The 26526-nt window shown below is 37.4% G+C and overlaps 1 long non-coding RNA gene across 1 annotated transcript in view; it reads right to left on the bottom strand.

Annotated features, from left to right (window-relative positions):
- Nucleotides 1-8830: 8830 nt before the first annotated feature.
- LOC141548230 (uncharacterized) overlaps nucleotides 8831-26526 on the bottom strand; it is a 32207-nt gene continuing 14511 nt past the window's right edge. Inside the window, exons 2-3 of the long non-coding RNA XR_012483849.1 lie at nucleotides 10865-11063; nucleotides 8831-9365 (exon numbers count right to left, since the gene is read on the bottom strand). This is a non-coding gene — a long non-coding RNA (uncharacterized LOC141548230). The remainder of the gene's footprint in view (nucleotides 9366-10864; nucleotides 11064-26526) is intronic.

Below are 26526 nucleotides of genomic sequence, written 5' to 3'. Positions count from 1 at the left end.
AATTTTATGTAATCATAATTGTCCATTTTATACCCTGTTGTCTTCTTTGTCCCACATTTGGTCATGAACTTTTCCCCTGTCCAGAAATATACAAGGCTTTTTTGTCTAATTTGTTGATGATGTCCAAATTATGTATTTCTTGGGAACTAATTCTTAGTTAAATTTGCAGACATACCTGTCAGCTAGTCTAGAGAAAATGTGCTGATGAAGAATCCCTGGTGAACATCAGGCTGGCCTTCATTCAGATGCTACCTCTTGGTTTGGGAGATGTTAGATTTTGAATAAGGCTCTCTGTAGATGAGGCCAGGCAGCACGGCCAGTTTGGACACAATGGGGTCAGGCAGCAGGAGGAGGAAGCCTAGCATAAGCCCAGAGGTATCATTGTTCCAAATAAAAGAAAGAGGAGGAGAAAACAGGGAGGAAAAAATAATTTACAGGAGGGTTCGACAAAAGGAAGGATCCCCCCCCCCGTGGAGTTGGGGGAGACAAAAAAAATAGATCATCTTGGATTGTGTCTGCGTCCCCCAAAGCATCTTTTTTCTTTTGCATCTTTGTTGATTATTCTTCAGCAGTTACAGTTTCATCATTTCCTGTATTGTCTACTACTTTGAAAAAGTGTTACTAGTGACCCCTCTGTCATTTTTAGACAGTGTCTTCCAGGCTCCATCGCTAGCTTTCTTGTAGTTTCATCATTATAGTTCTTCTTTTTTTCTTCCCATCTAACCCTTTAGTAGTTTATTGTTGCTGAACTGAACTTGGAAACTGGAAAATCAAATTCTCCCTCCCTCACTTAATTAACTACTCACAGAGTTGTAGTAAGGGCAAAAAAAATATGATGTTTGCAAAGTGCTTTGAAAACCATCCAGCATCATGTGAATGTCAGCCACTCTTCTTCTGATTGTTCCTTGGTTCTCCAATCGGATCCGTTTATTTTTTTTCTCGTCACTCTCTCTCAGATGCCCCTGTTTTGCAGCTTCTTTGACATTCCTCTTTCTCTTCCCTCTCAATCTCTTAACCTGTGCATTCTTTCTATTAGGAATTCATCTCCCATCAGGATGCTGGCCCTCTCTTAGATATGCTTATGTATTTACCCAGTATACATTCTCTCATTTGGTTGTAACAAAACCATGTAATTGGCACACCATGGTTTCCAATGCATTTTACACACATGAGTTCAATAGAACCTCACAAAAATCTTTGAAGGGAGGAGGGAAAATCCCTTATACTCATTTTACTGATTAGAAAATCGAGTCTCAAAGAACTCAAATGATTTTCCCATTGTCACATCACTAAGTAGAGAAGCCTGAATCTTTTGACTTCAAGGCTGATCATCTTGACATAATATTACACTGTCTTTCTTCCCAATATTGAATTTTTTTTCATGTAGATAAACAATTCACTCCCCACCAAATCCACAAAAGCCCCAGGCTTTATAAATATATCTATCTATCCATGCATCTATCTATCTATCTATCTATCTATCTATCTATCTATCTATCTATCTATATGCCTGTCTGTCTATATGTATCTATCTGCCCATCTGTCTGTTTATCTATCTGCCCATCTGTCTGTTTATCTATCTGTCAGTCTATCTATCTATCCATCTTCCCAGTTTTCTAGGGAAGCTGTTGTGAGGTCCTAACATTTACCCCCATATGACATTGTTTAAGTCCCTTGACCTCTTTCTAGGCCTCAGTTTCCTCCTCTGCAAAATGAGAAGATTCTAGACCATATGACCTCTAAGATCCTTTCTAGCTCTCAATCTATCATCCTATGCCAGCAGTCATTGTTTTAGGGACAGAGATAATTAACGATGGGGAAGTTGGCATTGAGTTGCCATTATTTCAATAAAAATGCCTGCTGCTTCAAACAAAGCAGAATAATAGCTTTTCTTATAACACCATCGCTGCCCAACACTTGATAAATGGTAAGTAATGAAACTAAAGATTTTACAGATATATAAACTTAATTAATCCTAAGGAATGAAAGAGTTTTGGGTTTTTTTATCCCCAAAGTCATACTCAGGGTCAGTGGCAGCAGAGCACCAAACCCTCAAACTTGTAATTCCCAAATCTCTGCTCACATCTTATTGTACAAAACTATAAAAAAAAATAACAGGAAAGTATTATTACATCTTTAATTTGGGAACATGCTAGAAGGAGCAGTCTGATGAGTGGGAAGAAGGTCTAATTCGTGGAGTGAGGTCTTTGGTTCTATACCTAGCTCTGCCATTAATTTACTGGCCCTGTGAACTCCCTGGCCCAGAATGACACAATTGAACTGGATCAACTCTGAAGATTTTTTCCAGATCGAAATTTATGTTTATGTGAGTGTATTTTAGACTTGGAAGCTGAAGTGGTGAGGGGAGAGTTCCCCAATTCATTCTCAGATGAGGAGACCCAAATAGAGGAATAAATTTGTACTTCCCTCAAGAAAGCCCTGCTCTGTGGTGAGGAATATGCTCTGCATCCCAAGATTTAACAGTTTTCCCTCCACTCCCACCCCCACCTGGCACCCAATCCTGGGGCATAGATTCCTTCTTAAATCTGCAGAGATCTGGTGACCTTATGGACAACCCCTCCTAGTAAATTGGAGCCTCAGTGATGACGGTGGGAGGAAGAACATAGTTCCTTATCATTTAGGGCGTACTTTATATTTTAATGGAATCATATTCCCATTGTCACTAGAGTCATAGAACTTAGAGCTACAGAGTACCTTCCATTTTTACAAATGGAGAAACTGAGGCCTAGAGAGATGTGACTTGTCCAAGGTCACACAAGTAAGTACTCCGAGGTAAGACCCAGCATTTGAATTCACATCCTCCAACTTCAAGCCCCTTTTATCTCTCCCATATGCTTCTTCCTGTTTTCCCCTTTCCCATTGAATACTTCACCCTGATTCAAACTGTGTAAATACTTCTAAATACAATCTTCTGAAAACCCCACTCCCCCTTAGAGAAGACAAGCTCTCTCTACTCCAGGCATTAGCTCAGCTGGCCTTTCTGCCAGCTTTGGGGCCGCCCACACCAAAGCTAAACCATCCTCACTCAGGATTTCATTTCCATATTCATACTTTGTAGTCCCCTCTTGTATCTTAAAATCCAGTTCAGATTGCTTGGAGTTGACTGTCATTGGTACAGCTGAAGTCTGGCCCTGCTAGCCCCTTAATATACCCAAAGGAGCATTACTTAAAGAGGCAATATGCTGAAGTGGCTACACCGCTGAACTTGAAGTTACAAAGGCCTGGGCTTAAATCCCACCTCCTCATTTAAGTAGCAGAGTAAGTCAGAACAAGTCACTTAACCCTTCTTGACTTCAGCTTCCTCATTTATAATCCCTGTTGTCCCTACCTCACAGACTATTAGGAGGCTACAGGGAAATAAGGCATTTAAAGTGCTGGATAGAAGTGTCAGTTACTAATACTGAATATTTACCCTATGATTTTTCCCTTTTTCCCTACACTTGAGATTTCATCAGTTTGGGTGACTCCCTGTGTGGAAACTCCTTCCACCAAGGCAGATCATCTCCTTCTCTGTTACCTCTCATCATAGAAAGCAAACAGATCCTTGGGAATTAAGTGAGTTGCTCAGGATCACCCAAGCTAATATGTGTTACAGGCAAATCTTTCTGACTCCTAGTCCAGTCCCCTATTCATTATATCATACCGCTTTACTATGTAAGCATGGCAACAAACAAACATTCTTCATAAAAATAAGTAGCAGACTTTTTCAGTTTCAAAATCTCACTGGCAAAAAAATGTTAAATGGGACTACAAACCCCTAGGTACTGGGGTATATTTCAAATTCACTAATGATGATTGATGATGATGATGATGATGATGATGATAGCTAACATTTAAAAAGCACTTACTGACAGGCATTGTGCTAAGCACTTTAAAATTATCATCTCATCTGATCCTCCAATTATTATTTCATCTGAAGATCAGGAAAACTTTGAGTTCAAATATGGGCCCTTAGACAATTAATAGTTTGTTATAATTCCAGTCTTCTTATCTCTGTGTGCTTCAGTTTTTCTTCATCTATAAAAACAGGAAAGTAGGCTTCCCAACATTGCTGTTGAGGATTCATCTAGATATCTGTAAAGTGCTTAGCACAATGTCTGATACACAGCAGGTGCTTAATAAATGCCACTTTTCTCTTTTCCTTCCCCTCTGACTCTTTTTTTATTATTATTGTAGCTTTTTATTTACAAGATCTATGCATGGGTAATTTTGCAGCATGGACAATTGCAAAACCTCTTGTTCCAACTTTTCCCCTCCTTCCCCCCACCCCCTCTCCTAGATGGCAGGTTGACCAATACATGTTAAATATGTTAAAGTATAAGTTAAATACTATATATATAGTATTTAACTTATACTTATACTATATATATATATATATATACATGTCTGACCTTATTTTTTTAACTTGTGTGACCCTTTTAAAGCCACTCACCTGAAACTCTGACACCCTTCCCACCCCCTGTAAAATGGGGAAATAATGTCTGTAAGTGTTGTGGTGAGACTAAGGAAGTCACGAACATAATGCATGTTGCAAGACTTGAAGCGCTACATAAATGTCTGTAGCCATTATTGCTGCTGATGTTATCATTAATATTATTCTTCTTTTTATTATACCAGAAGATCCTTCTGTACCAAACTCATGGGAATACCTAAAAAAGAGTCCCATGGGATGGGTCCTGATTTGAACAGCTGAAGAGCCTCCCAACCTTGATGTCACCCTAGCAGTTTTCAGCTGCTGCAGAGAATGGGAGGCACTTTAAGAGATACCTTGCATTTTCTTTCAGGCCCTAAGGGTTCACTGGACAGAGTAGCCCATTTTTGCTGCAAACTCTCATTAAATGGGTGACCAAAGGTGACCTGAGCAAGCCACCATAGCATCCTGGGGTGGGGGGGGAAGGAAGCTCTTTCTTGAGAAAGAGATCTCAGAACTACTCTTCATTGCTGTTTTTGTACCTGTTTCCCTGTACTATATTCACCTCATTAGTACAGTGGCTAGGCGAGTTTGATTCACTTTTTATGATTTAAGAAGAAAGAAAAAAAAGAAGAAAAAAGGCAATGTCTTGTCTATGATGAATGCTGTGAAAGGCTTCCATGGAGCCAGCTACACATGGATGTGTGAATTTCCACAAAGGCAGCTGGAACCAGTCTCCCTTTCTTTTTTCCTGGTGTGATCTTGAACCAGTCACTTCTGAGCACCTGTTGCCTCCTCTATAAAATGAAGGACTGGGATGGTTTTCTATCTCCAAATCTTTGGTTCCCTAAGGTCACACCAAGCACCTAGAGCTCACTGAGAGTGTCTCCTCACTGTGGATCCCCTCCTCAGCCACCAAAGGGCTCTCAGTACACAAAGTAACTGGGAAACCTGAAGTTTCAGCAGATCATTTATACCAAGTATTTGAGAACTTCTTAAATCGAGAAAGGTCTTAACAATGGCACTTCAGCTAAAAAGATAGGGCAGAAAAAGAAAGGGTGAGAGTCTATTAGTATTTTCTTTCTTCTAAAATACTGATGAGTGATGAATATTTATTTTGTTAAGTTAGGAAAAAAATATGAAGACAAAAGAGACCTTGGGGATATTGAGCTGCAAGAAGGGACTGGCCTTGCAAGGAGGGCACAAATCAGAAGCCATTGATTTCCATGTTTTGACATGTATCAGCCCAACTGCTCTGTTTCCCACTTTGTACCTGACCTAGTCGATATCAGATTAAGATGAGAGACACGTTTCCATGGTTGCTTGTTTCTTGTGACAAAGTGCAATGTGCATCATTTTCAGCTTCATCCTCTATGCACCCACCATCCCTACTCCCCAGCTTTTCAACTCTAAGCATTTCTGACTTACATAATCCATAGGATGACAAGACATAGAACAGAGAGGACTTCTTACCTTACAGATGAGAGAACAGAGGCCCAATTAAGAGATTTACCCAAAGAAACAGAATGTAAGAAATAGTCATAAAGCCAACCCAGGCCGTCTTAGCTGGAAGGCCAAGTGTGTCCTTATTAAGACCAGAGAATTCTGTTCAACTATGAGTGCCATATTTGAGGAGAAACTGATAGGATGGAACAAGTCAAGATGCCATCCACGTTGAAGAGATCTGAGACCACATTATACAAGGATCAAATGAAGGATCTGATTTAGGACATGATTTAGGGCAGCTATGGAATAATGATCTTCAAATATCTGAAGACCTGACCAGTAAAAGACAAATGAGCCCATTTCAGTGGGACTAAGGCAGAGAGAGCCAAGAGGCATTGTTATAGAACATATACAATGGCATATACTTGGGGGCAAGAAAATCTGTTTTCCAATTGGGCTCTGATGCACTGCCCAGCAGTGACACCAAGCAAATTGGTTAGCCTTAATTTCTTTATCTTCCTTGATCCTCGCAAGAACCTTATAAAGTAGGTGCTATTCTTATCCCTGATTTACAGATGCTGAAACTGAGTCTCAGAGAGGTCAAGTGTCTTATATAGATTCATACAACTGGTGTCTCAGGAAGGATTTTAGCTGTGGGCTTCCTTTCTCCAAGACCCCCACTCTATCTACTAGACCACCTAGCTCCTCGTACATGTTGGGACTCAGCATTATTAGAGGGAGGTAGAAATTCTATATGATATAGTTTTAACCATCTTGGAATTGCTAATCTATATACACAAAAATTTCTATTAGAAAAGAATAAATAGATTATTCAGAGAGATGGATGCAAATAGATCACTCTGGGAGGTCTGAGGCTGAGAGGGCCATTAGTGACTGTGGGATCAGAATGACTTCTCATAGAAGGAAGCTTAGAGGTGAATTTTAAAGGCTGATTTGGAATTCCAGAACCAGGTGGAGGGAGCTTGGGGGAGGGGAGTTGTAAGGAGCAAACAAGATAAAGTACTCTGTAAACTTCAATGTATTACTCAAACATCAGTCATTGTCATCATCCTCATTAACCTCAATGGATCAGACTGAGGATGTTTTAAATTATAGGGAAGATAGCTTTGGGATGAAGGTCCTAGCACTTAGAACTGTCCAACAGTGATCTGGGCTGCTCTGAGAAGTAGTGAGTGCTCCATTTCTCAAACTTTTCAAACTGGTCCTCAAGAATTCTGGGAAAGAGACTGGAGTAGATGATTTCAAAGCTCTCTTCTAACTCTTAAGATGTGGAAAGTCTGTATTGAGATCAGGTCAGACTGGAACTGCAGGAGGTATTCCTAAACATTATTTTCCCATTTGTGTATCCTTTCCCTTCCCATCCAGCTGCCTTTGCTACCCAGCAGTTAAAGTGTGTTTTAAGTATGTGATAAAACATGGTGGGAAATTATTATTCCTGGCTCCAAATTCCATTTCAGAAGAGAGCTGTACACAAAAATTTCTCTTACAGTCTTCCATTCCTGATAATGAGTGCTGTTCACTGACCTTTTCCCCCTGAGGCACACGTTATTTCTGGAAATGCAGATAAAGCACATTGCAGGGAATTTGGGATCTTAATTTCCTTAAGATAAGGGATTTAATAAGCAGGAGTCACCTGTCCCTGGGCACACAAACACCCAAATACAGTCCAGAGTTGGGGGGGGGGAGAAAGGGTCCCTTCTCTGTGGAGACTTCCCTATCCTCTTTTTTGCTCTTGTCTAAGGGTTGTGTACTTCTCAGGGGAGATCTAAGGAAGCGTGCGCACACGTGTGTGTGTGTGTGTGTGTGTGTGTGTGTGTGTGTATGCGTGTGCACATGCGCACACACGCGAAAGAGAGGGACAGACAGACCTATGAGTTCTGTCTCTAGCAGCTCAGCATGAAGCATTGGAGGCAACCGTAACACACTAGCTGAATGTTTGATCAGCTTCCGATTAGCAGCAGTGATTTTTCATAAATCTTAGAGTCAGAAATTGGCAACGCCAACCCTATAAAGGGTTGATTTTTTCCTCTCATGATATAATTTATGCCCAAGGTCAACTTTACTTCATTTCTGTGGGAATAAATTATTTGAGAGAAAGTTATCCTGGTCTTCTTGGACTCAACTTTCTTACTGTCTCAGAGCTCTTTATGACATCATCTAATGGTTGCAGAAAAAATAGGTATAGGGGGAAGAGAAGGGAGGATTGCTAGAGACAGGCACACTGGAAATAGTAAATAATGATATCTGGAAGCCTGTAATTCTTAAAGTTCAGGGAGGCAGTTAAGTCTCCGGATTCTAAAGTACTTTGGTTTTTGAGTACAGCTAGAAAATAAGCAATTAAGGAATGGCTTAAAAGCTTCAAATGTTATTTTCAAAACTCAAAAAGCAGAGCTTTCTGGCCTGGCCATTTGGTTTAGCCACAACCAATCCTTACCCATCCCAGTAGGGCTTCAACTCCCAATAACCCAATTCATGATTTTACTAGTGACCCTCAATCCCATAATATCAATTTTGATCCCTTGATGACTTTAATAGACAGTCCCCAAAGTTCCTTACTGTGTCCAGAGAACCCTCTCAGAGAGTAGCTAGATTGATCTGTCAGGGAATCTATACTTAAAAGCAGAGTTTGTGTTCCAATCCTTCCCCTTCTGCCAACCTCAGTTTCTTCCTCTGTAAAGACAGGGTAATGATTCTGACACACCCTGCTTCCAAAGAGTGTTCTCGGCCCACCTTAAAGCACTTTAGCAATGGGAGCTTATTCTTGGGGTTTCCTAAAACAAGCATACACATTTGAGGGCTTTATAATAATGACCTTATACATCAACTTTACATTTAGACGGGAATACAAAGAACTTTAGTATCCTCCTCCCTCCCCACCCCCACCCAAGAAAAAGGGTCATTTTCCCCAGTCCCCAGTACTATCTTCCCGGACCTTGGCATCACCTCCCACTGGTAATGATAAAAAAAAAAAATCTTATTAGTCAGTAGTAGGAGGTTAATGAATTCCATGTTTATTCCAATTCTTATGTGCTCACAGTGTGTCTTCTGGAAATTTGGCTTCTTCCAAACCCATAGCCCTGTTTTCTTTGGGTTTACAACTCAATTTTTCTTCATGATCCCCTTCTTCAAAACTTTGTCACTCCATGCTCTCAAAATTGTTTCTTCTGTGCCTCAATCTGGGCTTCTTCCATGATCTCATTCTAGTTTCTTCCCTCATAATTCCCTTTTTCCTTCTATGTCCAAAGCCTGGTTTCTTTAGTACTCTAACTCTGGTTTCCTCTGATCCGATGGCTCGATTTCTCCCACGACCACACCTTTCCTTCTTACAGAGTTTCAGTATATTATCCACACCCGTAGCAGAGTTTTTCTCATGGTCTTCACTTGTTGGTGTCAAATCTTCCTTGTGTACAACATACTCGTTTTCAGATTTGGTTATGGTCAGGGTAGCAAGATGACACTCTCCAGTCTGGAGGGGGGAAGAGAGAGTAATTTGGTAATGAAAAAGAAGGGATAAGCCATCTGCTGCAGTGGACTCCATCCTTAATCTCTCCCCCCAGCAATGAAGTCACAGAGGCAGCGCCAATCTTTGTAAAGTTCTGGTTACCGTTGTGCCATCAATGTGTATCATTAGGCTTTATATGGTCACTTTCCCAGAAGGCTTCTTCTTTGTCCCCTTTCTCCAGAGGGGTTCTAAATCCCGTATACAAACAAATAGTGATAGATGTCCTTACCACCACTGACTCTCACCTTTTCAGTTATCCCAGAAGTATCTTAGAAGAGAATTGAAGGGAAGAGGGGCAAAAGGCAGGTCTGTGTGACATTCAATGGCCAGGCCTTGGACCCCTTCCCTCCTGCCCCCCCATTCAGACACACACACACACACACACACACACACACACACACACACACACACACATCCCTCAGTTAACCTGTCTCCCAACAATGACTTTCTTTTTTTTTTAATTTCTTCCTTCCTTCCTTCCTTCCTTCCTTCCTTCCTTCCTTCCCTTTCTTTCTTTTTTCTTCCTTCCTTCCTTCCTTCCTTCCTTCCTTCCTTCCTTTCCTTCTTTCTTTCTTTCTTTCTTTCTTTCCTTCTTTCTTTCCTTCTTTCTTTCTTTCTTTTCTTTCTTTCTTTCTTTCTTTCTTTCCTTCTTTCTTTCTTTCTTTCCTTCTTTCTTTCCTTCTTTCTTTCTTTCTTTCTTTCTTTCTTTCTTTCTTTCTTTCTTTTCTTTCTTTCTTTCTCTTTCTTTCTTTTTCTTTCTTTCTTTCTTGCTTTCTTTCTTTCTTCTTTCTTTCTTTCTTTCTTTCTTTCTTTCTTTCTTTCTTTCTTTCTTTCTTTCTTTCTTTCTTTCTTTCTTTCTTTCTTTCTTTCTTTCTTTCTTTCTTTCTTTCTTTCTTTCTTTCTTTCTTTCTTTCTTTCTTTCTTTCTTTCTTTCTTTCTTTCTTTCTTTCTTTCTTTCTTTCTTTCTTTCTTTCTTTCTTTCTTTCTTTCTTTCTTACAATGACTTCCTGAAAGCTTTCCCAACCATTTTACCTGTGCCCATGCTACTGCAGGTGCACCTGTCTCCCTTTGTACTGGTCAAATGAAATCGTATCATTAAGCATTTATTAAACACCTGTTAGGTGCCAGGCACTGGGTTAAGCATGGTGGATACAAAGAGGGAAGGGAAGGGCCAATCTCTGCTCTCAAGGATATCACAGTCAAATGGTTCCCTGTAGAGCTAATGACAAGTGTGGGATACTACTTGATTCTAGAGGTGAGCCCTCCCATTTCTATGTTCTTCCTCATTCGCTGATCTAGGAAGGCCTAGTTAGTCCAAACTCCAGCCAACTCCCATTTCCATTCCTAGACTGCTTATTGTTTTCTAAAGTGCTTTCTTTATTCAAAAATCCTTTGAGGTTAGTTCTTCAATTGTTACTGGTACCAAAAAGGAAACTGAGGTCCTGAGACCTAAAATGACTTACAACTGACAAGGATTTGAGGTAGAATCCAGGCCCGGGTCTCCTGAATCTTATCTCTCCTTCTTCCCTTTGCTTTCTGATTTGAAGCTGGACAATGGGCCAGTGCCATCACTGATGTGAGATCCTGCATTGCTGAAACAGATCAAATCCCATGGTGTACGCAGTCTTCTCAGTTTCTTAACCTCTGCCTCAGTTTTCTCATCTGAAAATAAGGATAATAATACACCTACCTCAAATACAATCAAATAAAAGAATAATCATAAAGCACTTAGTACAGTGCTAAAGTACTACCTAAATGTTACCTAGGATTCTCTTCCTCCAATAGGATGGCAGCTCCCTGACAATACCAATGTTTACATCCCTTGAAGCTTGAACAGAGCTTTGCTGTAGCTTATAGGGATTTAATAAATGTCTAATTGAATTGAACTGTAGTTCTCTATCATATGCTTCCATAGGTTTTCTGTGAGGCAGTATAAAGTAGCTGGCTCTGGAGTCAAAAGAGACCTAAATTCAAATCCTGCTTCTAATGCTATTAGCTGTGTGACCATGGACAAATCTTGACCTCCCTGAACATCAGTTTATCATCTAAAAATGGGGATGATGACGACTACAGGGGTGCTATTGGGATTCAGTGAGATCATCAACATGCCACATTAACCTCTGAGTGCTATATAATTGCAATGACTATTATCTCAGAGAGGAATTACTGCTGTGTTGAGGAAGAGGGTCTCCCTATAGATTTTCTTAATATATTATGGATTCTTGTGTCAGCTTCAATCTCTCCTATTTTTTACTCTTTACTTTCAGTCAGCCTTCTTTGTCTATACAAATGGAGTCTGTCCTACTCTCTTCCTTGGTTTTAATTCTGTGCCCAACTCATAAACCATCTGTCATGTCTGTCCAAGTTATAGGTATCCATACTGGCATTCCTCAGTGGGCTGTTTTTTCCACTTGAGAGTTAGAATACATAGTCTTTGTTCATTTGGATTCTCTTATGTGTCTGGCTAGCCTGATCTCATTTGAGCGATGACCCCACAGTAAAGCTAGCATTGTACCTGTCTCAGTGAGAGATCAGGACAGAGATCTTTCCTACATCTTGTGCAGAGAGCAATGATTCTCCTTGAGGAAGAGAAGCCCAACATCAATCACATGGGGAAGAGCTTTCAGGGGGCCAAAATGAGGCTCACGAGTGTGCTAGATGGGGCAAGCATCCTTCCTGGTCTGAGATGAAGATTCTGAGAGTCCTTGACTGGAGTGAATAAGAAAGACCTTCTAATTCTTGCTTCCCTCTCAGCTGAAGCAGCAAGGTACACAATCTGGCAGCTTGCCCTCCTTGCCGAAATGGAAACAATGAGAATGACTGAGTAACCCTCAGGGCTGCCCATCTTGGAAAGGAGTACAGGATGACAGCTTTAGAACTGGTGGTTCAGGGATCAGAGATTTAGAGTTGGAAGGGATCTTGGAGACCACCAAGCCCAAACTCCTCATTTTCCAATTGGCACAACTGAGGCACAGAGAAGCAAAATGACTTCCCCAGAGTCATACAGCTAGTTAGTGTCTGAAATGGCATTTGAACCCAACTCTTCCTAACTCCAAATTCAGGGCCCTACCAACTGTACTATGCTATTCCTGTCCTGTAGTCTGGCTTAACCCCTTCGTTTTACATTAGATGAGAAAACTGGCATCTACAAAGGACAAGTAATTTGCCCAAGACCAGAACTGGAATTTGAATACAAGTCCTCTGACCCCAAATCTAGAGTTCTTTCCACTTCTGAAGGAAGATCAGTTAGACAACAGCTAGCTTTATCCTGTGAGGTCCTGCTGGCCTAGCAGGATCCAGTGGGCCAGCAGCAGTTCAATGTGCTGTGTAAAAAGGGGATATTTCAGGCGCTCATGCCCTACCTCCCTACCCCTGAGTCTGGCATTCAAGGCTCTCAAACATGGCCCCCGTCTACCTTTTCATCCTTAGCTTCCCCTTCCCATACAAATCCTTTTCTTCAGACAAACTGGACTACTTGGCCACCAGCTGCTAGTGATTCATGTTCGGCAAATGGGCAAAAGATGCTAAGAATAGAGCAGGCTCAGGGGCAGAGAGCAGCAATGAAGGGAGCTTTGTTGCCCCATCCAAAGCTGAAAGGAGAGAACTAAAAAGCATGTGTGTGGACTTTTTCAGCTGTCCTTACCCACTGCGACTCATCTTTCTGTGCCTGGGATTCCTGTGCATTATGCCCTGGCTGCATGTAAATGACAACATTGACATGAGTTAAAAGAGCATCAAGACAGCTCACTTTCTAAACCTGGGTACTTTGCCATGAAAAGATCTCAAGATCTGGGTGATTTTGATTTATTTTAAATCACTTAGATCTAATGAGAATATCAATGAAAGAAGCAGCTTATGTGGGAAATAAATGCATTCTAGAAGCAACTGTTGGACCATATATTAAATAGATGCCATTTCTCTAGTGTTTTCACTTCCAGGCACCTTATATTCATTTACTCAGTCATAAGAAGTCTACCCTGTTATTGCCATCCCCATTTTCCAGACTGGCAACTACATCTGACAGAGTTAGTGTGACTGGCCTGGAGTCTCACAGTTAAAAGGTGTTAAAAGCAAACTTTGAGCTCTAATCTCTGGCTCTAAAACAAGAGTACTCAGCCCCCTGTACCACTCTGCCTCCCTTATGTTAGATTGGGGATGCCTATGGGGCATCCAGGTAGAAATGGGGGATGATAACCAGTGTGCCAGAAATTCAGGAGGGACCTGCCTAGAGGTGATAGAGGAACCATGGGAAGGGACAAAATCGCCAAAAAAAAAGAGCGTATAAGGAGACAACTGGAGAAAGGAAAGAAATAAGCATTTCTATAGCACCGTGCTAAGCATTTTTAGAAATATCATTTCAATTGATCCTCCCAACAGCCCCGGGGGGTAGGTAATATTTTTACCCCCCCATTTTGCAGTTGAAGAAATTGAGAGAAACAGAGGTAAAGTGACTTGTTTAGGATTACCCAGCTAGAGTCTTCCTGACTCCAGGAGCATAACTTTGTTCACTGGGTTAAAGAGGGTTCAGACCGGACCTTTCGGATATATTTCAATTTGGGGGGTGGGACATAGATGATCCCACAAAGACAAATGAGGATGATTAATCTGGCAAGGCAAGAATCATTACAAAACAGTACAAAAAAGCATCTCTTCCCATAAGAGGAAAAAAAATAACAAGTCCAGAATTAAATATTTCACAAGTGAAAAATAGATAATCCCTATGCTACATAAACTTTTAAAAACAAAGAAAGCACCACACCAAATTCCTGTGATAAAAACTATTATCCTGATAGTTGAACTAGGGAAATATGTAAGTGAACATTATCAATCTTCCCTTAAGAGTTAATTACCCATCCATATGTTTTGTAAATAAAAAGCTTTAATAAAAAAAAAAAAGCCAAGCCCACTACTAAACATATGAAGAGTATAAAATAATAAATTAAAATAAAAATTTTAAAAGAGGATGTGTACTTTAGGTTTTTTTTTTTTAATAGCTTTTTATTTACAAGATATATGCATGGGTAATTTTTCAGTATTAACCCTTGCAAAACCTTCTGTTCCAACTTTTCCCCTCCTTCCCCCCACCTCTTCCCCCCAATAGCAGGTAGACCAATACATGTTAAATATGTTAAAGTATATGTTAAATACAATACATGTATACATATCCATATAGTTATTTTGCTGTGTGTGCTTTAGTTTTAAGAAGGCAACACCAGCCTCAGAAATTGCTGTTAACCAGAGTTCTGTCACCATTTAATGGTGCAATTATGGGTATAGCTAGTTATAGCATGTAAATATAACAGGTTATAAGAGCATTAAGAGAGACAGTACTATGGTAGATATGTTTGTACAGTTAAACCTTTTCTTCCTGTCAATAACCTTTAAATCAAGTCGACAATAGAATCTCTAAGTCATAAGTTATGGTGACTACATACTTCTTACCAAAATGTTCCAATTAATAGTGAATTGGAGCCATGCTAATATATTTTTCCTTCTTTCCCCATATTTGTTATTTTGAAGGCTGTATGTAATAAGGTAAAAACTGGGAATGCATAATTTTTTTTTTATTCCACTGCTTTCTTGAAGCTCTCATCTTATTTTTTTTGGTTTCTTCTCTAGACTTTTCTAAGTAAATCATCTTACCATTTGCCCAGAGAGATAATATAATCTACTCTTTGCCAATTTTTGTCCTATTGCGATAACTGGCATTTCTGGTGCTTTGTAAATAATAAAGGTGATAGATATCTCAGCTTTATTCCTGATCTTACTGTAAAAGCTCCCAGTGTTTTACCATTACAGATGATACCAACTTTTCATTTTAGATACTAGATGAGTTTTTACTCACATTCAACAAAGATCTTTTCATTCCTATGATTTTTAGTGTTTTAATATCAATGGCTATATATTTTATAGATGGATCTTTATGTTCATGTAATTGTTGACATAATCATATTGTGTTTATTATTTTCTTTAATATAATTTAATATGATAATTGGTTTCCTCATGTTGGACTATACTTGAATTTTAACATAAATCCAACTTTTGTTTCTCTGCCAGTATTTTATTGATATTTTTTTTACCAATTTTCATTAGTACTATTGGTTTGTAATTCACCTTCTTGCTTTGATTTTTCCCTAATTTGTGTTTCAGGACAATATTTTTATTATAGATGGAGTTTGGTGTAGTGCCTTCTTTAGTTTTAAACGCTTATATAGCATAGAGAGTTATTTATTCTTTAACTATTTATTAAAATTCACTTATGAAGCATTTGGTCCCAAAGTTAGTTTCTCTCCTCCCTGATGAGAACTAATTTTGCTCTTTTTTTTTTTTCTTTCTAAAATAGGGCTATTAACATTATCAGTTTCCTGTTCTGTTAATGTGAATTCCTGATGGTTTTCTAGTTCTTCTGTTTCATTTAAATGTTCAGTCTTTCTGGCATACATAGAAATTTAATGACTTCTGTTTTCTTCCTTCGCTTTTATTGGTCATTATTTCCCTCTTCTCATGGCTTATTTTAGTAATTTGGTTTTCTTCTTCCTGTTCTTTTTTAAAATTAAATTAGCTAATGTTTTTTTTTTCATTTGATTGGTCTCAAAAACAGTTCTTTGTTTTGTTGATTAGTTCAATTTTAAATTTATCTCACTCTTAATTTTTGAAATTCCCACTGTTATGCCTATTTGAGAATTATTCATTTCTAAAATTTTAAATTGTTTAAACTTTATATTCAGGTCATTCATCTTTTATTTCTCTAATGTTGCTCCAAGTGTTTAGGTATATAAATTTACCTCTAAAGATTGTTTTAGTTTTTCCAATAAAATTAATGATAACAACCAATAACTTTAGTTAGCATTTATCTAAACTTCTTGTAATGTTCTTTCTGAGGCGTTCTCTTTTTAGTAATTTACCTTGTAATCTTTATTTTTCATCTTTAAGTTTGCAAAAAAGGACTGTTCCTCTGTTATCTGCTTGATCCTCACAACAATCCTTTGAAGAAACCTTTTTATAGAGGAGGAAATTGAAACTGAGAGATGTTAAGTAACTTTCCTAGAGTTGCACAACTAGTAAATGCTTAAAACAGGATGTGTCCTGAATGTCCCTTTGGAATATCTGGATACTGAAATCCAGTTTGAAAAAAAAAAAAAAATCCAGTACTCCATCCACTGCTCTGCTTAAATACCTCAAGTTAGTCTGTTTTTTTTTTTTACATTAGCATTTGCATATAATATTTTAATTGTTTCTCTGATTTAGTAGTTGGCTCACTCATTAAGATATGACTTGTTAGTCTCTGTTTAGCCTTGAAACTTTTGCTTCTTTGTCCTTTATTGATTACTATTTTTATTTCTTTGTAACCTATAAAGGATATGTTTAAGGTTTCTGCATTTATTTATAAATTAGTTATGGCACAGAGTGATCGACTTTTGTAAAAGTCCTGTGTATACCAAAAAAATGAGTATACTCTCTAAAAGTACAACTTTATCTTCTCTGTAAATTCATCATGGGCTCATAGATTTTGAGCTGGGAGGAACCTTAAAGGCCATCTAATCCAATCACTTCATTTCACAGATGAGGAAACCTGCTAAAAGAGATTAAGTCCCACTATCACACAGGTATGCAGAGGCAGGATTGAATCCAGAACACATGAACTAGATTGATTATTTCTGACATGTGATTTGCCTTTTCAAAGTTGCTTCTAAAATTCTTTGTCATTGAAGCTCTGTAGTTTGATAATACTGTTTCTTTTCTTAGATGATCCTATAAATTCTATTGGCCTATACTTTGCTATTCATTTTTTGTGCTTCTAAGAAATTTTCTTATATGATTTCCTGATGTTTTGTTTTCATAGTCTTTATTTCTTAATAGATTTATTCAAATGGAATAATTCTCAGGATATCTCACTGAGGTCTAACTTCTGTTATTTTAATTTACACATATCCAAATCTTCTTTTAGTTCTGCTATTTAATTTTTTAAATTGTTGCTTACTCTTTTATCACTGACATTTTAACTTGTTTAGGCCATTTTATGCCTCAGAGAATTCATCACAGTTTAGGGATTTTTCATCAGCTATTCCAACCTATTGAGTCTCATTTTATCTTGTTCTTCTTTCTTTCATTAATTTTGTATGCATAATTTTAAATGCCATATCTTCCTTCATTTCTGTTATTTAAGTAAGCCATTCAAGATTCTTGCAGCCCATTCATTTGCTTCAGAACTTCTTGTAATGTTCTTTCTGAGTAATTTATCTTGTAATCCTTATTTTTTCATCTTTTTGTTTGTTTCTTATTCATTTCTTTATTTGCTCTTTTCATTGTTGTTTCAGGAGTTATTATCATTGTTGTTGTTTTCCCCAAAGCCATGATTTCATTTCTCTCTTCTTTTTAGTTGTTATTTTTCTTTTATCTCCTTTGGGGTACCTACTGCTGTTCCAAGATCATGAAGGGGAGCTATAATTAGTCATGCCCAGTTATCCTGCTAACTTTTGAGAGTTCATTTTTATTTTTGATCAGAAGTGAAGGAAAAAAAAACTGTTAGGAGTCATTAAATTTCTGTATATGTCAAGGAGACAGAACATTTAAATTATTTTTAATAAAACTGATTAGTATTTACTATTTTAAAAGTTTTTTTAATTCTAAAACTTTACAAAATAGAAGGAAGGAGAAATGATATTGTAACGTATTGTAGGGACCGATTTATAAGACATCTAAAGGAGGAGGAGGAGGAGGAGATGCAAAGTTGTAGAGGAAAAAATTCAGACCTTACTGATTCCAGAATAGATAATCAAAAGAACATCAAAAATGATATGCCAACCTATGTGCCTCCTTTTCTATCTGTACAAAATCTTTATGAACGTCATCTATACATAAAGTATTCCAGATAAGGGTATTAGTGGAGAACAGGAACACTTTTGCAAGTGATATTCAATAATTGATCACATTTTTATCCTCTCACAAATGAAATAAAGATGTAATGAATCTAAGATCCTATTGTGCTTTATCATCTGTTGATGACAAAAGAGCATGAAATTCAGTAAAAATAAAACAAGATAGGTAGTTCCCTATACCTGAAGAGTCCCTCTTGATTGCTCCTATTTGTGTTTGTTGCATCAAGCCTGAGGACTTTACAAGGCCTCCTGGAAAAGACCTGCAAGCATTCAAAGGAGTTTGCCCTGTCCATCTACATAGCCAAGACCAGTTGCGTGAATAATGTCAGTTATTCAGATTTCAACATGTATTTAAATGGAAACCCTGCAAAGCTTTTGCAAAAGTATATATATATATATATATATATATATATATATATATATATATATATATATGTATATGTATATATATATATTATACTATACTATACTATATACTATTATATATATATATATATATATATATTTATTTATTTATTTATTTATTAACCCCAAGCTTCCCAAAACACCAAAGGTCCATCTTTACAATACAGCTTTAGTATTGCTATTTGGCAGCAAAAATCTATAATATCACTGCTTCCAAAAGAACTAAAGTTGAGCACCAGACGGAGAACAATGGAGAGACATTCAGTGATTGTGAGCAGGCTGTAGCATATAATAAAAAAAGAAGAGGAAATAGCCAACCTTTCCATAGCACTTATTCTGTACCAGGCACTGTCCTAAGGATTTTGTCATTATTATCTCATTTAATCCTCAAAACATCCTTGTGAGGTAGATACTATTGATTATTCTCATTTTACAGATAAGGAAACTGAGACAGAAAGAGATAAAATGACTTATCCAAGATCACAGAGGTGGTGTCTGAAGAAGGATATGGATTCAGGTCTTCCTGACTCTGGGCCTAACACTCTATCTACTGTACCACTTGGCTGTTGACTCTAAAGAAGAATATGAGTGAAAGGTTGTATCAAAGCAGAATAAGAAGACTTGAGAGAGGACAAGAATCAGAGGAGGCACAGCCATGAAAGGGTTTCAGGCTACATCACTAGAGAGAACTGCCAAATGGAAATCACAGGGAGAAATCATGTGTACAAACAGAATGCTTATCTGCAAATGGGCCAGTTGCTGCATGTAAGCTATAGATTGTACAAGAACAAAAGGAAATATTCAATGGTATTAAAAAGAAAGGCAGGAAAAAGCATCAGTAGAAGACTCAGCAACTACTGCAGTCTTACTCTATATTAAGACTCATCTTCTTACTTTATTATCCATTACTAATGTAGCCTTTTATTTGTGCTATACTTTTACTTTAACAACACTCAGAATTAGGCATATTAGTGTTAGACATTCATTCTCTTCATTTTGGAGCCTGGTAATAAAATTTGAATCAGGAAACAAACTGGTAAATACCAGTTATTTTAGATAATTTAATACTTGGAAATTGAACACAAAACCCTCATTGTTACTATACATTAAGATAGGAAAGGAAGGATACAATTATACAAAATAAAAGGTTAGTTTTAGCTATAAACTTTATAGCTTTGCCATTGAGATGAATTTATACATGGAAAGTTTGGTATAGAATGGCCAAAAATATCCCTACATTATTGCTGGACACCTGAATTATTAATCCACAATACAAATAAATTCACATCAATAGTATAATAGAACATCACCAATTTCTAACAACAAAATGGCCATTCTGAATTTATGAATATTCTGAGCAATAACAATATTTTAAAAGAATGTAGTCTCATTTCCAGAACATAGGGATATATGTTCCATTAACCAAGGGATAACAAACTGAACCAAAGAAAAAGAAAATGAACTAATTAAAGGTCTAGCCAAACCTGCTTGGTTTTCTGCATAGATAAGAACCATTTCAAATTAGTACATGAACTGTTTTCATGGACTAATTAATAGTGATGATTAGTAAATGTACTGTTTTCTTGGAACTGCAAAATTCATATAGGAGTAGCTGAAATGACTTGAGAAAATTCTTTAGTATCATAGATTTTGAAGTTAAGGGATATTAAAAGGCTCACCCTTTCATTTTACACTGGAGGAAGCAGAGGCCTGGGGAGGTTAAGTGACTTTGTCTTCTAAGTAGGTTAAATATTCGCTTATAAACTTAAAATTTTTTAGGTAACTGTCTTTCCACTGCTCCCCCAGGATGAATTTTAGTCTACCTTGTGTCCAAAGATCAGAAATCCAATTGAATAGAGTCCAATTTAAGGAGATATCAAACTATAAAATATCAGATCTTAGACTTGAAAATAAAGCCTGTATCCTCTGCAATAATGAGAGTATGCTAATATGAAATGCCAGTAAATGCTTAAAAAATTAGAATCCTCTTTTTTTTCTTCTTAACCTAAAAAAGTTTTGGGAAAAAGTGTTTAAAAACATTATTTTAAAGTCATAGTGTCATAGAATGTTGAAGCTATCAAAGGATTATTTTATAGAGTTAGAAAAAATGATATTTATGCAGAGGAACAAAAGAATGAAAAAAAGTGAGAAAAGTGGGGTCTAGTAGCTCCAAATCTCAAACCATGCTACGAAGCAACAATCATCCAGAAATTTGGTAATGGTTAAAAAATAATGAGGTCAATCAATGGAAAAGATTGAGTATACAAATACAGAATGAATGAACTGAACCTGGTAGCCAAGTGTTCATTCAACCAAAAGATCCCAGATTTGGGGATGAGTCATTCTTCAACAAAAATTGATTGGAAAACTAAAAAGCAGTCTGGCAGAAATTAGATAATAAGGACTTTTGAATTATGCCCCCAAAGTCACTAAATGAATATTGTCTTTTGACCCAGCTATATTACTATGAAATCTGTACTCCAAAGAGATTGAAGAATAGGAAAAGGATCCATATGTACAAAATTTATAGCAGTTATTCTTATGTTAGTAAAGAGTTCGATGAGAAGAGAAGAAGAGAATACCTAAAAAGTATGATATATGAATATGGAATGTTGTGCTGTAAGAAATTATGACAAGGACAGTTTCAGATAAACCTGCTTGGAACAAATGAAGAGTGAAGTGAGTAGAATTAGGATAACAATTTATACAATGACATTTTTAAAAATACCTTTGAAAAACTTTTAAAAATTCATTTTAAAAAATTCAAAAAATTTTTAAAAGCCCAGGTTAAAAATTACTATCAGGTGATATTGAAAATCCATTCTCACTCTAAAGTTGTATGAGTCTAAGCATTAATACTCTTGTATTGTGTTCTGCACTCGACAATATGGCTAAATTGATATACTTGTCCCTTAATATACTACTTTCCATCTCCAACTCTACGCCTTTATAAAGACTGTCTCTCATGCCTAGAATGCCCTCCCTCCCCATCTCTGCTTTCTGCAACACTCAGCTCAAGCTCCCAAGCAATTGTAATACTACTCATGAGTTCTTGGACTCTGTTCTAATCATTCTGTGATTGTCATTTTGTGTTCACTTTTCAGTGTGTGAACTCCCTGTTCCATATATGATTTATGCTATATGCAGGGTAATTCCTTTACTTGACTCTGGAGAGGGGAAATCCTAGATTAGAGAGAAAGGTAAACTTGTTTGGGGGAATCTAAGGTACAAATGGAATGAAGCATTTGAGGGCCTAATCCCCCTATAGACAACACATGCAACCTGAGAAAAATGAACCCAGGGTAAACACCCAAGGACAGATAAAAAACCAGCACTGGTGCAGATCATTAACCTCTATGACCTTAACCCACTGGTTGCTTCTCCAGCTTCTAAGTTAAACATATACAAATAGCTCATTAGGCTCATCTATTTTGTACTTAGCTTAGATCCCATTATCATGGATGACAAGGATTTAGATGTAGTCAAAAGTTTCTCTACTAATTAAATGCCTTGAAAATCTTGGAGAATAAATTTGAAAGTATTGATGGACCAGCAAAATGTCAATATCCCTCTTACATTGTCTTAGATAACTATTTGTTCATTATGAATCATATATTTGGTACGGTATTAAATTATAAAAGATGGAAATATCTTTCCCAAAACTGTATTATTTAATTTTGGGTTAATTTGCAACTCTGAGAGGTTAGAGTCCTATTCTGCCTCTAATGCTACACATAATACCGATTAGCAATTAAAATGAGTTACAAACGTGTCAAAAAGAGATCATAATAGCTGAAATCCGGGTCAGGTTACTTGAAATGGATATACATCTTTGTCTTCTAAATGTTAATTAGTTGTTCTGTTTTATCTTCCAAAGTTTCCAGCTGAAACCTTCTTGAAGTTGACACTTGTAGGTCAAAAAAATGGCTTGAAAGCTTCCTCCGCTTCCACACTCACTGGCCTACTCCAAAGAGTTTCCCTTGTCTTATTCAAAATTCTGAAATGGACAAGACATAGTGGAAAATTGTTATGGATTCTGGTCTGTGTCTCTGTGGTCTCTTAAAAAGAAAAAAACCACCTTAGTGACTTCCGTAAACCATTGAATAAAAATAAGCTACTTTGAATTCCATTAAACGTGACCTTTTATCTTTCACATACAAATAGTAAAGGTGATCTTTTAAAACCTCATCCTAAGGTAGAAAGAAATTTCTTTTCCGACCTAAGAAAAAATTTTCTGTTTTCATACAGGTTGGCCTCCCAAACACATCGAAACAATAAGAAGGTTGTAGTCAAAAGATTTTGCAAAGAGAATGTTATTGGGGGGGGGGGAACAAAAGAATGTGTTTCCCTGGCATTTTGGCACTACTATTCAGAGGTAGAGGGTGTTCTGTAGTAAACACTGTTTGTTAATTGCAAATGAAGCAACATACTTCAAGTATGGGAAAGAGGAAATGACAATCACTCATTCGGACAATAAACATATATTGTCTGCTATGTACGGGGTCCTGTGCTTGTCACTGAAGATTTTTTTTCACCCTGAGAGGCAAAGGCAGATTTGTGATTTCATCAGGTTTAGGAGGTTTTCAGTGTGGAAATGCTCTTCACAGATGCAGCATAACTATTTATCTGTAATAGTGTTAGAGAGTTGACAGAGACATTGAGAAGTAACTCACTTGTTCAAGGTCATGCAAGTAAGAATGTATCTGAAGCAAGACTAAAATCCAGTCCTTCATTCCAAAGGCAACCATATAATTGTTGTTCCATGGTGCCCCTCTAAGTGCTTGAGACACAAAGGCAAAACCCCCAAAAGTCCTTGCCTTCAAAGAAACTATGTTCTACAATTTATTGAAAGAATTCATTGAAAATAATGAATAACCTATCCACGAATCAATTCAGAAAGCATTTAAAGCCCTTCACAATGTGCCACAAACCTACCTTCCCAGACATTTTCACCCATGTACTCCAGGGCCCAAGCCAATCAACTCTCTTGCAATTCCTCACATGTGACAGCTTATCTTTTCCCTCCATACCTTTCCTCTTTCCCTGAAATATACTCCTTCCTCACTGCTGCCCCCTGGAGTCTTCAACTTCCTTCAAAGCTCATCTTAAGGCTCTTCTCCTGCATGGGGCCTCTCCTGATCTTCCCTTCCCCCAGATATTAGTCCCCTCAGATTGCCTTATCCTATTTTCCCTGGATATATATTTTCTATTTACTTAGATGTGTTTATGTTACTGTAAATAGAATGTAAGCTATTTGAGGGCAAGGCCTATTGCATTTAGGTGTTTGTATCCTCAGCATTAAGCACAGTGCCTCATTTAATAAATGTTTCATTGATTGATTGATTCCTCTCCTTTTCAGGCTGAGACATTAGCATTTTGGTAAATTAAACAAACTCTTTTTAGGGACTTCCCTAAATTACGTACCTGGAAGCGAAAGAAATAAAGTACCCAGATCCTCGGGCTTCCAAAGTGCTTTTAGTCAACATCTGCACCCAAAATAAGCACTGACATTTTGCAAGTAGAAAATTCTTAAAGATGACTAATTACTTTGGTATTTAGATGAAAGATAACAATTGAACATGAGTACTAGCAGCTTTTAAATTCCCAGATTTTAATTGTGCATTGCTCCCCCTACCCCCAGCCCCTTATATTTTGAGATACACAATCTTTCTACCCTAAATTATCTTTGTTACACTAATATATAATTTTTCAAAGAAAAATTCCTGAGATGTGGCTGAAACATTAACATTTAAAATAGATTAGGGGATCCGGATAACTTATGCAAATACTGATGATATAGTTCCACAATATTCTTGGTCCTTTTTTCAACCAGTTCTCTGATGCAAAAGCATTTTTCTTCTGCTCTCTAAAAGAGAGGTATTCAAATAATAACAATACTGTTCATAGTAAAAGACCTCAAGTTGGCTCATGTCTACAGTGGTGACCAGCAGCTGACAAAAACATATGTTGTTCAGACTACAGTTTGTCGATACAGATGACTTCTTTAAGCAAAGTATTTTGTGGTCAAAATAAAGGATATTCTAATCATCCATATAGTAACATAAGCATAGCCAACACGTCTGTGAACCAGTAGCTATAACAAAGGCATAAGGTCATAAATTACTATGTGATTATCATTTATAAAAAAAGAATGAATTGAAGTCTGATGATCAGTTTACTCTCTATTCTTGCTATATAGGTTTTTGCTGGTGTCTGTTCTTTAGCAATAGTATAATTGTGAGATCGTGGAATTTTAGAGGGATCTCAAAGACCATGTAGTCCAACTCTTTCATTTTCCAGATGGGAAAGTAGAATCGTACTTGTAGGTATTCTGTTTCCTAAATAGATGAAAATTGAACAGCAATGATTTCATATTGTTAGATGATGATGAGTGGGCTCAATGAGGGAAGTATCATCATGCTGTACCAGTGATCTTTGGATAAAGATTTTAAACATTAGTGTATTGGATCTGAGGGAGGTATAAGAGTTTTCATTTACTTCAGAGCAATATCAGTAAGTAATGTAAAAATTACTATAGCCAAAAATTAACTATTTTTGCCCTGATCCAAAAGGCTTGTCTTCAACAAATTGTCTTGTTTATAGCTGTGTTCACCTAGTGATGGGAAAAAGTTTAGTATGATGATGAGCTCCTGAGTGGATTTCTAAGTAATTCTCCTGGGAAACCTGATATGTTAATCTCATTCTTGAAGTGACTTGAGGAATTGTTCGGATCATGAAAGGTGGAATTGTTCCTTTGGTTTCATCTACTCTCACCCTGATCCAGGCTGTTTGGAAAGGAGTGTAGCAGGTGTCATGGGGGCATCTCCCCTGGCCCAGCTCCCTGGAGGAGCTAAGGAGGGATGTGTTCTTCTTTGGAATTTGCCTACCAAATGTAAACAAGGGAACAGAAAGGAACCAAAGCCACAGCGGTGTAACATTTAAATGGGGCCCAATGAGAAGAAAAAAAAAAAAGCTAGTGAAGCCAAAAGGGAAGGGGGAAAAAACCCTTCCTTTTCACCTCATTGATTTTCAATAGCCTTTGAGCTTCTTGTCCAACTCTTCCTTGGAGGTCAATTTATTTACTTTCTAGTACCCCCCCTTTCCTTTCCCCATTTCTAGTTTTTTCTTCACTTTGCATAAATCCCAACAACCAGCTACCTCTACTGATTGTGACACTTCCACGACTTCTGAATATTAATAGTCAAGCTCTCTTCACAAATGGTGACTTTTTTAATCAAAAGTCCTTAATGTAAATCCTTAGGAGTTGCTCTGCTGGATGTATCTCTTTAGAATGGAGCATGCTGCATGGAAACATTTCTGAATGTTCCTGCATACTCAGCATTAAAACATCCACCCCAGCACATACCTTCCCATATATTTCTACTAAGCAAACATAAATACATAAATAAACAGAACTTAGTACAGAGGCTCAACTGCATTAGACCATTCCAATAAAGAGCAATGTCAAACCTAATAAATTTGGTTTCCTCCTGGACGCATAAGGTCGTAACTTCAGACCAAAATATAACTTCCAGTTGCAGTGAGATTAATATGATGGAATGTGTCAGAATAAATGAAATACTTCTGCCCTACACCCCTCTCCTGTTTTTCTTCCAAGCCTATTCCTAATACCTACCAATGGCACTTGAAAGCGCTTATGGACCCATCTGATGGGACTGTGAGCCTAAGCATAAGGAGTTAAAGATGGTGATGTTTACTGCTGTTCATGAGAGAGGAGAGTTTGGGATTTTGCTGTCATGTCAATTTATGCTAACAAAGAAAACCTACCCCTTTTCTCTTTGCCTTAATTTCCTCATCTATAAAAATGAAACAATTCAATT

This window comes from Sminthopsis crassicaudata, chromosome X (genome assembly GCF_048593235.1).
Source record: "Sminthopsis crassicaudata isolate SCR6 chromosome X, ASM4859323v1, whole genome shotgun sequence".
NCBI lineage: Eukaryota > Metazoa > Chordata > Mammalia > Dasyuromorphia > Dasyuridae > Sminthopsis > Sminthopsis crassicaudata.
This window is presented reverse-complemented; position numbering and strand designations above follow the sequence as displayed.